Genomic DNA, 13,656 nt, shown 5'->3' with positions numbered 1-13,656 from the left:
CGGCACTCCTCATCAGAATCCTTCACTGCATATGTGCAGTACGCACACTTGCCGGGTGTCATCAACCTCTGACCCACCAAGCATCCAGCTCACCAGCTCACTTCATGCCCATTTGTGTTCCTGCAGGAGAAGCTCGCCCACAAATACCGTGAGCGAGAGAAGGCGGGCAGGGAATGCCTGAGCTGAGGATCCTGACTCCGTACAAGGAGAGAGCCATGGAGTTTGCAGGGGAAGAGCAGACATGAGCCTGCATTGAGAGAAAGGTGGGCCTTCAAGAGAAAAATGAGGAATCACTGCACCTTTATCCAGATGACCAGTCTTCAGTGAGTTATGTGTAGTCCAAACCCTTGATCAGGCCATGTACTAAAGCCAGGTCCCTTGCCTTCCAGGACCATCAATCGAAGAGCCTGGCTCTTCTACCAGCAGTGACCCACAGCCCACCCTCAACACAATCTCGGAGATCTCAGAGAATGACACAGATGAAGCATCAACAGCTATCACCTGCACCATCCACCATCACAGAGACATACACCTCAGTGGGCAAACCTAGCAGGCAGGTTTCTGGGTCACTATCTGGTGAACATCACACAGGTTTAGATACACATCAGGTTGAGGCAGGAGCATCCCACGGGTTAGACAGGGTTCAGCTGTGCCCTAGGCAGGTGCTGTGCCTCTGGACACATTCATCCTTCAGCTGCTGGTGGTGCAAAGGCAGAGTCGGGAATACCAGGAGGGATTGTCAGCGGCACTCCTGTGACTGCAAGGTTGAATGGAAGAGTCCAAAAGTTTTCTGTCATAGGATCATAGAATTTTCTGTGCAGAAGGAGGCCATTTGGCCCATCAAGTCTGCACCGGCCCTTAGAAAGAGCATCCTACCTAAGCCCAGAACTCCATCCTATCCCCGTAACCCAGAAACCCCACCTAACCTTTTTTTTGGTCACTAAGGGCAATTTAACATGGCCAATCCACCTAACCTGCACATTTTAGGACTGTGGGAGGAAACCGGAGCACCCGGAGGAAACCCACACAGACACAGGGAGAACGTGCAGACTCCACACAGACAGTGAGCCAAGCCGGGAATCAAACCTGGGATCCTGGAGCTGTGAAGCAACTGTGCTAACCACTGTGCTACCGTGCCTCCCTCCACTGTGCTACCATGTCGCAGGAGATGGTGCCGGCAATGCTTGGCAATCAGGCCAACACTACAAGGGTGGTGTCCGCAGTGGACAGCCTGGAATAAGAGGTCAGATCCTTGTTAGGAGGACTTTGAAACATGGGTCAATCTCCGAAGACCATGGCTGTATGGTGCAGACAACGATGGTACTCCAGGATTGGCAGCAGCAAATAACATTGAAGCTTTCGGAACTCACACCAGCTGCCCCTCCATCTTATGGAGTAACCCAGGGGCCCAAGTACACCTGGAAGTAGGAGGATTCACTGGAGCACATCCCGGGGCCTTCCACCCAGGAGACCTCGGGAGTGACCAGCTAATCTGAATACCCCCTTCCTGAGACTGGCGTAACTTAGGCACAGGGGAGCAGAACAGGGGGACGCAGCAAACCAGTGCCACCCGGAAGTAGGCCGGGGCCTCCTCCATCAGGTATCCGCCAAAGGCTTCTCAGCCAACAGGCCGTGGAACACAGCAGGCCGCCTTCACTTCTGATGTGCATCCTGGGAACACACCCAAACAGGGAGGGTTTGCAAGTGTAAAGAATTGTTGGGGCACAGCATGGACACAGGTGAAGTTAGGTACAGGTAGTTGAGGGTCACTATCACTTGTTAAATCTGCACGTCATTGAATTAAATATTGTTGTTCTTCACCACTTCAACACCTGACATTCTTTAACCCTCCTCCTACTGGAGTAGTGCTTCTCCCCATCGGAACGCAGTTCTTTTCATTGGCCCCCAATGTCCACCAGACACTTAGGTCCACTCAGTGCAAATGTTTCCTTCGCAGTGATAGGACTCAGGCATAATTCAGTGAAGGAAAGACACAATAAATATTTGATCAGTGGCCAATTTTCACCAAATTGACTATTTGACTTTTTTGCTGTATGAGTTCCATATTAACAACATGGAATTAAGTTGAATGTAAAAGTATTGCAATATTGAGCATTGTTTTTCCAAAATAGACCCACACCCAGTGAAAAAATTATGAGCAGCAGGTAATCAAGAACCTGATCTTGCAGCAGTGAGCTTTGCTGTCAATCTTTAACTCAGCCACAGCATTAACATCCCATTTCAAGTTTCCCAACCAGAGTGTGGGCATGATAAGTGCACATACTTTGTCCAAGGAAGGATGTCTAGTTTTAGGGACTTTGCTAGGAGTCACAATGGCCACATCCATTTCGGCTTCAGCAACCACATGAATTGAGAGGACACTTGGGAAGGCTGCCCTTGGGGGTCTCGAACTTGCCCCTGGAGGTCCTGATGTGGCATCTGAGGAACCATTAGAGCAGAGGCACACAGTGGCCAATATGTGTTCATAGGTGACATAAAGGTAACTCTGTAAGCACTGGAGCGTGTGTGGGGAGTTACCCAATGGGAGCATAGCTGGGGGTGTCCAAGCAGCTGTGACTTTAATTCTTGGGGGTGAAAGGGCAGCACTGTGGCCTAGTGGTTAGCACAACTGCCTCACGGCACTGAGGTCCCAGGTTCGATCCCGGCTCTGGGTCACTGTCCGTGTGGAGTTTGCATGTTCTCCCCGTGTCTACGTGGGTTTCACCCCCACAACCCAGAAATATGCAGAGTAGGTGTATTGGCCACACTAAATTACCCCTTAATTGGAAAAAATAATTGGGTAATCTAAATTTTTTAAAATAAATAAATAAATAAATTCTTGGGGGTGTAAGATGAAAGTAAGACTGAGATAATTGGATTTGGGAGGAGTAGAAATAATGAGCAGCCTCTCACACAGCAGTGCTGGATGAGGAGCTAGGAGGAAACAAAGGCATTTCTCTTCATGAAGGATATACCAACCATGAACTTGTTGCCTAAGGATGGGCTTATCAAGACAGATGGTAACATAATTGTGTGCCCTGGTGGGCAGGGCATCTCCAACAGAACCTTTTGCATCAGCGCATGCTGCCAGTGCGTGTTAAAGTGACCAAGGCAATTAATTTATTTGCCTCCTAGTTTTTCCAAAGGGCAGTAGCTGACCCCATTGGCAGTCAGCTACCTCTCACAGCATACAGGAGGTGACTGATAGATTATTGATTTATTGATTCATTGATTTATTGATGTTTTTGGTACTGATTGAGTGCATAGCTAAACAGTGAAATTATTTAAAATGCTGTGACTGTGAAAATACAGTCATTGTTTCAGATAATGAATTAACTATTGAACTTTAGGGTGAAGTCTGCAGAAATTCAGACATTGGCCGGGATTCTCCCCTACCAAGTGGGGCGGGGGGTCCTGGCATGTCGGAGTGGCGTGAACCACTCCGGCGTCAGGCCACCCCAAAGGTGCGGAATTCTCCGTACCTTTAGGGGCCAAGCCCTCACATTGAGGGGCGAGGCCCGCGCCGGAGTGGTTTCCACTCCACCGACTGGCGTGAACGGCCTTTGGTGCCATGACAGCCAGGGCCGAAAGGACTTCGCCGGCTGGCATAAGTCCGCGCATGCGCTGGAGTGTCAGCGGCTGCCGACGTCATACCGGCGCATGCGCAGGGGAGGCGGTCTCTTCCACCTCCGCCATGGTGAAGGCCATGGCGGAGGCGGTAGAAAAAGAGTGGTTCCATGGCACAGGCCCGCCCGCTGAATGTTGGGCCCTGATCGAGGGCCAGGCCACCGTGGGGGCACCCCCCGGGGTCAGATCCCCCCCCACCCAGGACCGCGGAGCCCGCCCGCGCCACCAATCCCGCCGATCAGGTCGGTGGTTTAATACACGCCAGCGGGAAAGGCCTGTCAGCGGCGGGATTTCAGCCCATTGCGAGCCAGAGAATCGGCGTGGGGGGCCCGCTGACTGGCGCGCCACGATTCCCGCACCCGCCGAGTCTCGGGGGCGGAGAATTCGGGTCACAGCGGGGGCGGGATTGACGCTGGCCCCGGGCGATTCTCCGACCCCCCCGGAATAGACCATTGTATTCCAGTGCATTTAGTTTTAAGAATGCATCAAATAATTAGTTACAGCAAGGTTGATGGCCAGCGGTAGCGTGAGAAAGCTATTCTCATGAGGAGAGTACATAGACGCTAAAATATTCCTGACAGATACAGTCAATCATAAGTAATGGCCAATATTTGATTAATAAATCTCTATGTAACAGACATATATTTGAACAATTCAGAGGTCTCAGCTGAGAATTAGAAACCAGTGAGAATAAATGAGGAATTGGACCATAGATCAGAATTCATTAAAAGTAAGACTTTGTGGTCAAGGACTCATTCCTGAATTCCGGTCTTCGTGAACCATCTCTCCGTTTATTTGTGTTTAAAGTGATTTCTTTATGCTTTTATGTTTAATACTTTTTTTGCCATGTGTTTGACCCTTGTATGTATTGTTTGCTTTGATTTAGTTCTTATTCAAGTGTATTCAAGTGTATTCAAGTGAATAATTAGCAATAAAGTTGTATTTTTGACACCTCCAATGAACCGGACTATCGACTCTCATTAGAAGGTAAAATAAGAGATCTTACAGTGACGATGCCCTGGTTTAAGAAGGCATCAGATTACATTGAGTTCAAGACCAATGGGGCCACACAGGCACAGGGACAAGTGGAATTTCCCGACACAAATGGAGTCTTTCAGGTGCAAGAACTTGTCAATTGCATCCATTTGGCCATCAAGGCACCACAGAACAGCTATGGACCAATATTAACATGAAGGAATTCCACTCTCTCACTGCTCAATTGGTATGTGGCTACCAAAAGTGTTTCCTCCAGGTCTGTGCACAGTATCTGGGCAGTAGCTTGACTCTTTCATCCTTACGCAATCACTGTTCGTGCCAGCACTCAGACTATATGGATGGCTCAAACGGGACAGGGGTACACGTTAAAGTGATGGCTGCTGACACCTAGACACAGATATGCTACAACTATAGCCATATCAGCACAAGAGCCACCATTGAGCAGATCATTGAACTTCAAGATGTGATTCCGGGTCTTGAATTGTTGACAAATGCTGTGCTCCTCATGACACGGTCCTCCAGAAAAGAGGTGTTAACCAAAATAAGTGGGATACTTCCAAGGAGTAGGAGCGTGAGCCAGCCTGAGGACATTGATGGGGTGACACACAGTAAAAAGCTCATGAGTATTTTAAAAAATTTGTTCAGGGGATCTCAGCATCGGCAGCTAGGGCAGCAATTATTGCCCATCCCCAATGGCCCTTGAAGTGAGTGGCTTGCTAGGCCATTTCTGAGGGTATTTAAGAGTCAACCACATTGCTGAGGGTCTGGAGCCACATGTAGGCCAGACCAGTACATTAGTGAACCAGATAGGTTTTTACAATGATCAACAATGGTTGCATGGTCATCATTAGACATGTAATTCATCATTTGACATTTAATTGCAGATTTATATTTATCAAATTTAAATTTCACCATCTGCCATGGTGGGATTCAAACCTAGTTTCCTGAGCATTACCCTGGGTTTCTGGATTACTAGACAAGTGACAATACCACGACGCTACCACCACAACCTCACCATTTAGATGCATACAGGCCTACCACTGAACCTGTGTCACTCTTAGGGGAATGGATGAACCAGGCTCCAGCTTGCAGAGCTTTCTGTAGAGCTCGTGACCCATGCAGTGTCTGATGGCCAATGTCTCAGCTTCTAGTACAGCGCAGGCAGATGCCACCTGATTTTGAATGCTATTGTGGGAGGTCATGAGCTCCATGCCTTTTGCATTTCAAGCCCAGCTTGGTGCTATACAAGCTCAGATGGTTACTTTTGTGACATGTTGCAATCTGTTGCCATGTTGAGTATCTCAGTGTAGACCTTAAGGCATCTGTCCCTAAGCCATACAAGGTAAAATATTAAGGGCTCAGGTCGAACTAAAGTATCTGAAGTTTATTATTAGCAACAACTATACACAGCTGTGCACAGACCTGATCTGGCTGGATTCTATTAGTTACATAGGTTGATAACTTGACTTAATGCTGGATCATTAGATATACACAGTCTTGCTAATACAGGGCTCCAGGCAGTAGTGAGCATCTGCAATAGCGAGCACAGGCAATAGTGAGCAATTAACATAGAGGTATGGGCACGATTTAATGGAAAAGTGTGGTAGTGAGCAGGAACTGCTGCGAGCTTCCCAACGTTTGGCCCGGCGAGGCCGTCACCACTATAAAATGTGAACTGGATCGCTTGATGAAGCCCCAGGTGTTTCACGCCACAAATGGCTGTGTCACCAGCTGGATGGCTGAATCCCGGGACCGAGCTTACCAGCCCCCTGCTAACAAGGGAGAGCAGCACTTAAACTGTTCCTGCACAGGTCAACCCCACACAACTCGCAGCCATGGCACCGAGGAGACCAGCCCCACGATTTGGGGATGCTGACCTGCCGAGACTGTTGGACGCAGCAGCGGTCAGATGAGATGCTCTGTTCCCTGAGGGTCTGGAGGGTCAGCCAATGCCACCTGGAGGAAGTGATAGCGGCCGTCAGCTCAGGGAGCCTCACCAGGAGGACTGGCACCCACTGCCGTAATAAGGTCAATGACCTCCACCAGGCCGCATGCATAGGTTGGCACAGGCCCTCAGACTCCCCCCCCCACCAATAAGCACGGGCCTGGCACCACCCCCACCCAGCACCATTCCGTACGCTGTCCACCCACATGCAGCAGTGCCACCCCTGCCACCCCCCAAGCTCATAAACTACTCTATATTACTTCTCCATCAGAGGCATCTGTTATATTTACATTTCATGTAAACTGCATATTTTCTGGAGTTGTGAAAGTTTCAAAAGTGATGCAACTGTGTTGAAAGTAACACACATTTGGTACACTACAAAGATAAAAGAAAAAATATTGCATTTCTATCATGTTATTCATATTTTAATGATGTTTGAAAACGCCTAACATCAACTAAAAGTTTTTGAGTGTAGTAAATATTATTATTCCAGAAAATATAGCAACTAATTTGTGACTAGCAAATATCCCACAATTAACAATGTCATAAGCAATGGGGTAACCTCTGCGAGTAGCATTAGTTGAGCAATAAATGTGGACCAGGTCAGCAAGAGAACTCTTCAAATAATGTCAAGGGATCTTTTACATCTAACTGAACATGTAGATGCATCTAAGTTTAACATCTCATTCAGAAAACTGCAGAAAATTCAGCATGCAAAAAAAAACTCCCCTTGTATTATGAACTTTGGAATATGCTTCAAACATCTAGCTTGTAAAATGCAATACTGTGATTAAAATTTCAATCATTATAAGGTACAAAATCAATGATGGAGTTTCTGCTGGTTTTAGGCCTGATCATTAAAATTTAGTTGACTGTGTTGCAGTGCCAAATGTTAACCGATTCCTATCATTGTCATTGTTGTGTTATTATTGGCAACACAACAAGATGTAAACACTGCAACGGGACCCATTATCTAACTGATGTCCAAGGTTGATGTCATCCAGCCGCACAGAACAAATTACCTTCAATGCATGCTATCACAATGAATGGATTGTGATAGAATTACTACTTCCAAAGAATCAGCCAATTTTGAGTTGATATTCTAAAGTATATTGATATGTGTTTCTGTTTTTGTGCCTCAGTCACCAGACATACATATTGAAAAACTGAACACTACTATGCACAATTCCCCAAGCATTTCAAATAAATGGTTGGATGCATGAAGTTTGAAGCTAACTACTCTTGCATTAAAAGAAAACTGACATCAAAAACATTACCAGTCAGAACATGTACTCAAACTCAAATATCCTGCAGGGGAAAATGCATCATCTATTCATTTTCGTTTATTTTTAAAAGATATTTATTGATGAGTATGTAAAAGATGGGAATGTGTAAACGGCTGATTTCATTTAAATGCTTGTTGGTTTTTGTCCACACAAAACAATGCAAATGTTATAAATATAATGAACCAAATATGAAATCAAGAAAAGGTAATCTTTTCTTCAGCAAAGGATGTGAACCATGAAAGGAGGGATATGGTAAGAATCATTGAACACGCCAAGAAATTACACTGTAGAAATACTGAACATGTTGGCACAACATAACTCTGTCTAATATGTCAATGCAAGAAATAGATTGATACCATCAATAATAAAAAACTAGCATCCAGACAGCTTCATTTTAAGCTTATGCATTTAGCCATTTTGATTATTTATACAGAGAAAGGTGCAGTTAGTGAATTGCATCTGTTAATATTGAGAATATTCCGATGTACTCCGACCATAGCTCCAGTGGGTGCAGGCTGGTAGCATTGGAATTTACAGCTCAAAGCCGGATGTGCTAGTCCTTCATTTTATGAGAGGAAAACTTCCACCATACTCTAAAAGGCCAGTGGCTTAAAAATCATGGAATCCAACAAATCCACTTTCTGGGTGGTGAGGGCAGAATGATCTGCTAACCCAGTCAGAAGGGTATATGTCAATCCCATCCAGTGTCCAAGTTGGATTGTAGCCCAGAGCACAAAAAAATTGAGGTGAACATTTTGTAAAATTTAAAGATAGAGGGAACATTGGGTATTTTGTTGTTTATAACAATTAATCTTTCTCTCCAGTCGGGACCTTTCCTGCTAACTTGAGAGTTAGCTCACAGGAGCAGCTTTGAAGCGTTTGCTGCAGTTCATTAGAGTAGTTTTTAGGTGATGAGCTTGGAGATCTTGTTTTTTTTGAGTTTGTTAGATGTAGATCTACATCTACAGATCTAGATATGTAGATGTAGAAACCTACAGCACAGGAACAGGCCCTTCGGCCCTCCAAGCCTGCGCTGACCATGCTGCTCGTCAAAACTAAAATCTTCTACACTTCCCGGGACCATATCCCTCTATTCCCATCCTATTCATATATTTGTCAATATGCCCCTTAAACGTCACTATCATCCTGCTTCCACCACCTCTTGCGGCAGCGAGTTCCAGGCACCTACTACCATCTGTGTAAAAAACTTGCCTCATACATCTCCTCTAAACCTTGCCCCTCGCACCTTAAACCTTTGCCCCCTAGTAATTGACCCCTCCACCCTGGGAAAAAGTCTCTGACTATCCACCCTGTCTACGTCGTCATAGGTAATGCCCTCCATACCAGGCAACATCCTGGTAAATCTCTTCTGCACCCTCTCTAAAGCCTCCCCATCCTTCTGGTGGAGTGGTGACCAGAATTGGACACTATACTCCAACTGTGGCCTAACTAAGTTTCTATACAGCTGCAACATGACTTGCCAATTTTTATACTCAATGCCCCGGCCAATGAAGGCAAGCATGCCGTATGCCTTCTTGACTACCTTCTCCACCTGTGTTGCCCCTTTCAGTGACCTGAGTACCTGTACACCTAGATCTCTCTGACTGTCAATACTCCACCATTCACTGTATATTCCCTACCTGTATTAGACCTTCCAAAATACATTACCTCATTTTGTCTGGATTAAACTCGATCTGCCATCTGTCCCCCCAAGTCTCCAGACAATCTAAATCTTGCTGTATCCTCTGACAGTCCTCATCGCTATCCGCAATTCCACCAACATTTGTGTCAGCCGCAAACTTACTAATCTTGCATATACATAGCACATCTAGACATACCAAGTCACTTGAAAGCGAATTATATATTTTTGAGGGGTAGTAGCCATTGTAATGTAGGAAATGTGCCAGCCACTTCATATAGACCAATGCCCCAAAAATAGCAATGCCATATCATCTACTTTGCTGATGTTTGTTTGGATTTTTTTGTCAATGTATGTGTCATTGACTAAGCCAGCATTTAATTGTCCTCAGAATGTGTTGGTGAGCCCCTTTCCTCGACTGCTGCAGTCCATGTGGCGTAGGAACACACAGTGCTGTTTAGGGTGTGTGTGTGGGGGGAGGGGGGAAAGAAGATCCAGTGTTGTGACCAGGCAGGTTTGGAAGGTGCTGTCGAAGGAACCTTGGGTAATTGCTGCAGTGCATATTGTAGATGGTACACACTGCTGCCACTGTGTGTTGGTGGTGGAGAAAATGTCTATGAAGATGGTAGATGGGATGGCTATCATGTGGATTTCTTTATCCAGGATGATATCAAACATCATGAATGTTGTTAGATCTGCACTCGAGACTTGTGCCTTGTAGATGGCGGACAGGCTTTGGGGAATCAGGAGGGGAATTATTTTCCACAGAATTTCTAATCTTAAACTTGTTCTTCTTGTCACAGTATTTATACAGCTGGTCAAGTACAGTTCCTGAGTTCCTGGTTAATGGTAAACTCCAGGATGTTGATTGTAGGCTTCATTGAATGTCATGGGGATATGGTTAGATTTTAAGAGGTTGGCGATCAATGTCTGCATTTGTGTGATTTGAATGTTACTTGCCACTTAGCAGTCCAAGCCCAAATGTTGTCTAGATCATACTGCATATGGGCAGGGACTGCTTCAGTACCGGGTGTCACAAATGATGCTGAACATTGTGCACATCCCCTTGACCTTATAATGGAGGAAAGGTCATTGATGAAGCAACCAAAGATGGTTGGGCCTAGGGGATGCTATCCTGAGAAAAGTCAGCAGTGATGTCCTGGGATGAGATGATTGACCACCAATAATGACAACCATCTTCCTTTGCATTAGGTATGACTGTAACCAATGCGGGCATTTTCCCCTTATTCCCATTGGCTCCTTGGTGCCATATTGAGTTACATTCTGCCTTGATGCCAAGAGCAGTGGTTCCCACTACACCTCTTCAGTTTAGCTTTTTTGCCCATGTTTGAACTAAGGCAGTAATGAGATGAGGAGCTGACTGGCTCTGGAAGAACCCTAACTGAGCACCAGTGAGTGGGTTACTAGTGTCATTCAATAGCACTGTCACCTACGCTCTCCATAATTTTGTTGATGATTGAGAGTAAACTAATGGGGTCATAATTGGCCAGGTTAAATTTGTTCTTCATTTTGTTGACAGAGCATAGTGTGCAATTTTCCACATTGCTGGGGAGGTGTCAGTGTTGCAATTATACTGGAGCAGCTTGGCTAGTGGTGAAGATAGTTCTGGAACTCATGTTTTCAGTACTATTACCAAAATGTTGTCAGAGATCATAGCCTTTGCAGTATTCATAGGTTGTGGGTTCGCTCAGATCTGTTACATGTTGCTTTTATTTTTTGGTATGTAAGTAGTCCTATATTGTAGAATCACTAGGTTGACACCTTATTTTTAGATGTACCTGGTGCTGCTTTTGGTATTCGTTCCTGCACTCTTCATTGAACCAAAGTTGATCCCCCAGCTTGATAATGGAAGAACGGGGGTTATGTTGACCCATGACAATACAAATTGTGGTTGTATATACATTTGCTGCTGCTGATGTTTCTAAGTGCCTCATTAATTCTCATTCTGAGTTGCTATACCTGTTCAAAACCCACCCAATTTAGCCCAGTGGTAGTGCCATACAACGTGATGGAAGGTATCTTCATTGTGAAGATGGTACTTTATCTTCACAAGAACTGTGCACTGGTCATTCTTACAAATACTGTCATGAAATATTGGATCTTTCTAATATTGGAAATATTAGATTGATGGGAAATGGGTTAGATAGTGTTTCCCCTCATCTTTGTTGCCTCACCACACTGTAGACCCAATTTAGCAGTTATGTTCTTCAGGACTTAGCCAGCTCTGTCAGTAAAGGTGCTGCCGATAATGTCTAATTGATATTGAAATCAGTACAGTACTTTCTGTGCCCTTGCCACCGTCAGTGCTTCTTCCAATTAGTGTTCAGCACAGAGGAGCATTGATTCATCAGCTGAGGAGGTAACCAGCAGAAGATACCCTTGCTCATGTTTGACCTGATGCCATAAGACTTCACAGGGTCAATATGGAAGATTCCCAGGGTAACATCCTCCAGAATGTATACAATACTGACACCATCTCACGATTGGTGAAATCCAGGACATTTTCCAAAAAGTGCGATTTGGTGAGTATGACTGTCAGGCTGTTGCTTGTCAAGTCTGTGGGACAGCTCTCCCAATTTTGGCATAAGGTCCCAGATGTTTACATGGAGGAATTTGCAGGGTTGACAGGGCTGGGTTTACTGTTGTAGTTTCGGGTGCCCAAGTCGATTCATCAAGTTTTATTCCTTTAGTTAGATTTTGCCATGGTAAGATACAATTGAGATCATTTGTGAGTCAACCACATTGGGTCATGTGCATATTAGGATGGCAAATTTTTTAAAAAGTGGCAATTGACATGATTTCATGGTCACGATTAGTGAAATTAGCTTTTAATTCCAGATTTATTAATTGAATTTAAATGCCACCAGCTGTAGTGGTGGGATATGAACCTGTGTCCGCAGAGTATTAACTTGGATTGCTAGTCCAGGTGATTATAGGTCTGCCTACGCTTGATTTAGTTTCAAGATAAACATTGACTTTATAGCTGGAGGACATTCTTTTCATTAATGCTACAAGATCTTTTCTATCCATCTGACAGCACAGACAGAGTATGGCTCCATCTTTCACTTGAAAGATGGCACTGCCAGCTATGGGTCAGGTCTCCTGGGGCTCAGGAAACCCAACAGTTAAAGGGAGGTGAGAGCCAGTAGTATTGGCTCAGTAAGTTATTTTTAGAGCACTGTTTGTGGGCTAGGAAGAACAGGAGAGCTCCAATTCCCCAAACCATGCTCCCCCCCGCCGAAGCTAGCCTGCCACAATCCACAGAACTTCCATGATCCAATAAACCCATTGTGATCCCTCTTGACCTCCAAGTTGACTCTTGATCCTCAGGTTGATTAACAGTGTGATAGCATGACCTCTGCCTTCCTCCAATCTCTCTGTTTCCGATCTGCAGCCTTCTGTTGTAGGCTTTCTTGTCCAATGGCAAATCAGCCTGTCAATCTAAGTGACTGTCAATCATGAAATGCCAACATACAAATGTGGATAAAAACTCAAATATCAAGTTTAGTAAGAAACTTGTAGGTTTCCACATCGATGCCCAACCCCCTCAATTCCCTCACCTGTGCCCCCCGTCTCCGTCTTCCTATGATCAGAGCTTTTGTCTTATTTTGAATACAAAAGAAAACAAAGCTGGTGCCAATAAATGAAGCCTCCCAACAGTTCAATGGGAAAAATATATATAAAATATAGGTCACTGTGCCTATACATGGATAGTATACTGTGCTGTGTTAATGGCTTTACGGGTTAATACTTAAGTGTTAAAATAAAAGACTGAGGAATCTGGTACAAAGCAATCATAAATAATGTTCAACAGCATTATTGTGTGTTTTAATGTCCACATTGCAATGCGTTGGAACCTGAAGATATGCATCAGTTCAATTATTTATATTTTAATGATTGATTTTTTTTTTAGTTGTTTTGAGAAAAATTCTCGTAACCACATTATGCAAAGAGAAATCAAACATCTTAAGAAAGTCACAAATGCAAATCTATGCTCCATAACGCTCCCTTTTGCATTGATGCACAATGGTTGAATTCAAATTCAGAAAATAAATTATTTATTTTCCTTTGCATATTCATTCTCCTGAATGTCTAAATGCACAGATTTTAAATTTTTTTTTACATAATTTAATTTTTTGCAT

The sequence above is a fragment of the Scyliorhinus canicula genome, chromosome 5 (genome assembly GCF_902713615.1).
Source record: "Scyliorhinus canicula chromosome 5, sScyCan1.1, whole genome shotgun sequence".
Classification (NCBI taxonomy): domain Eukaryota; kingdom Metazoa; phylum Chordata; class Chondrichthyes; order Carcharhiniformes; family Scyliorhinidae; genus Scyliorhinus; species Scyliorhinus canicula.
This window is presented reverse-complemented; position numbering follows the sequence as displayed.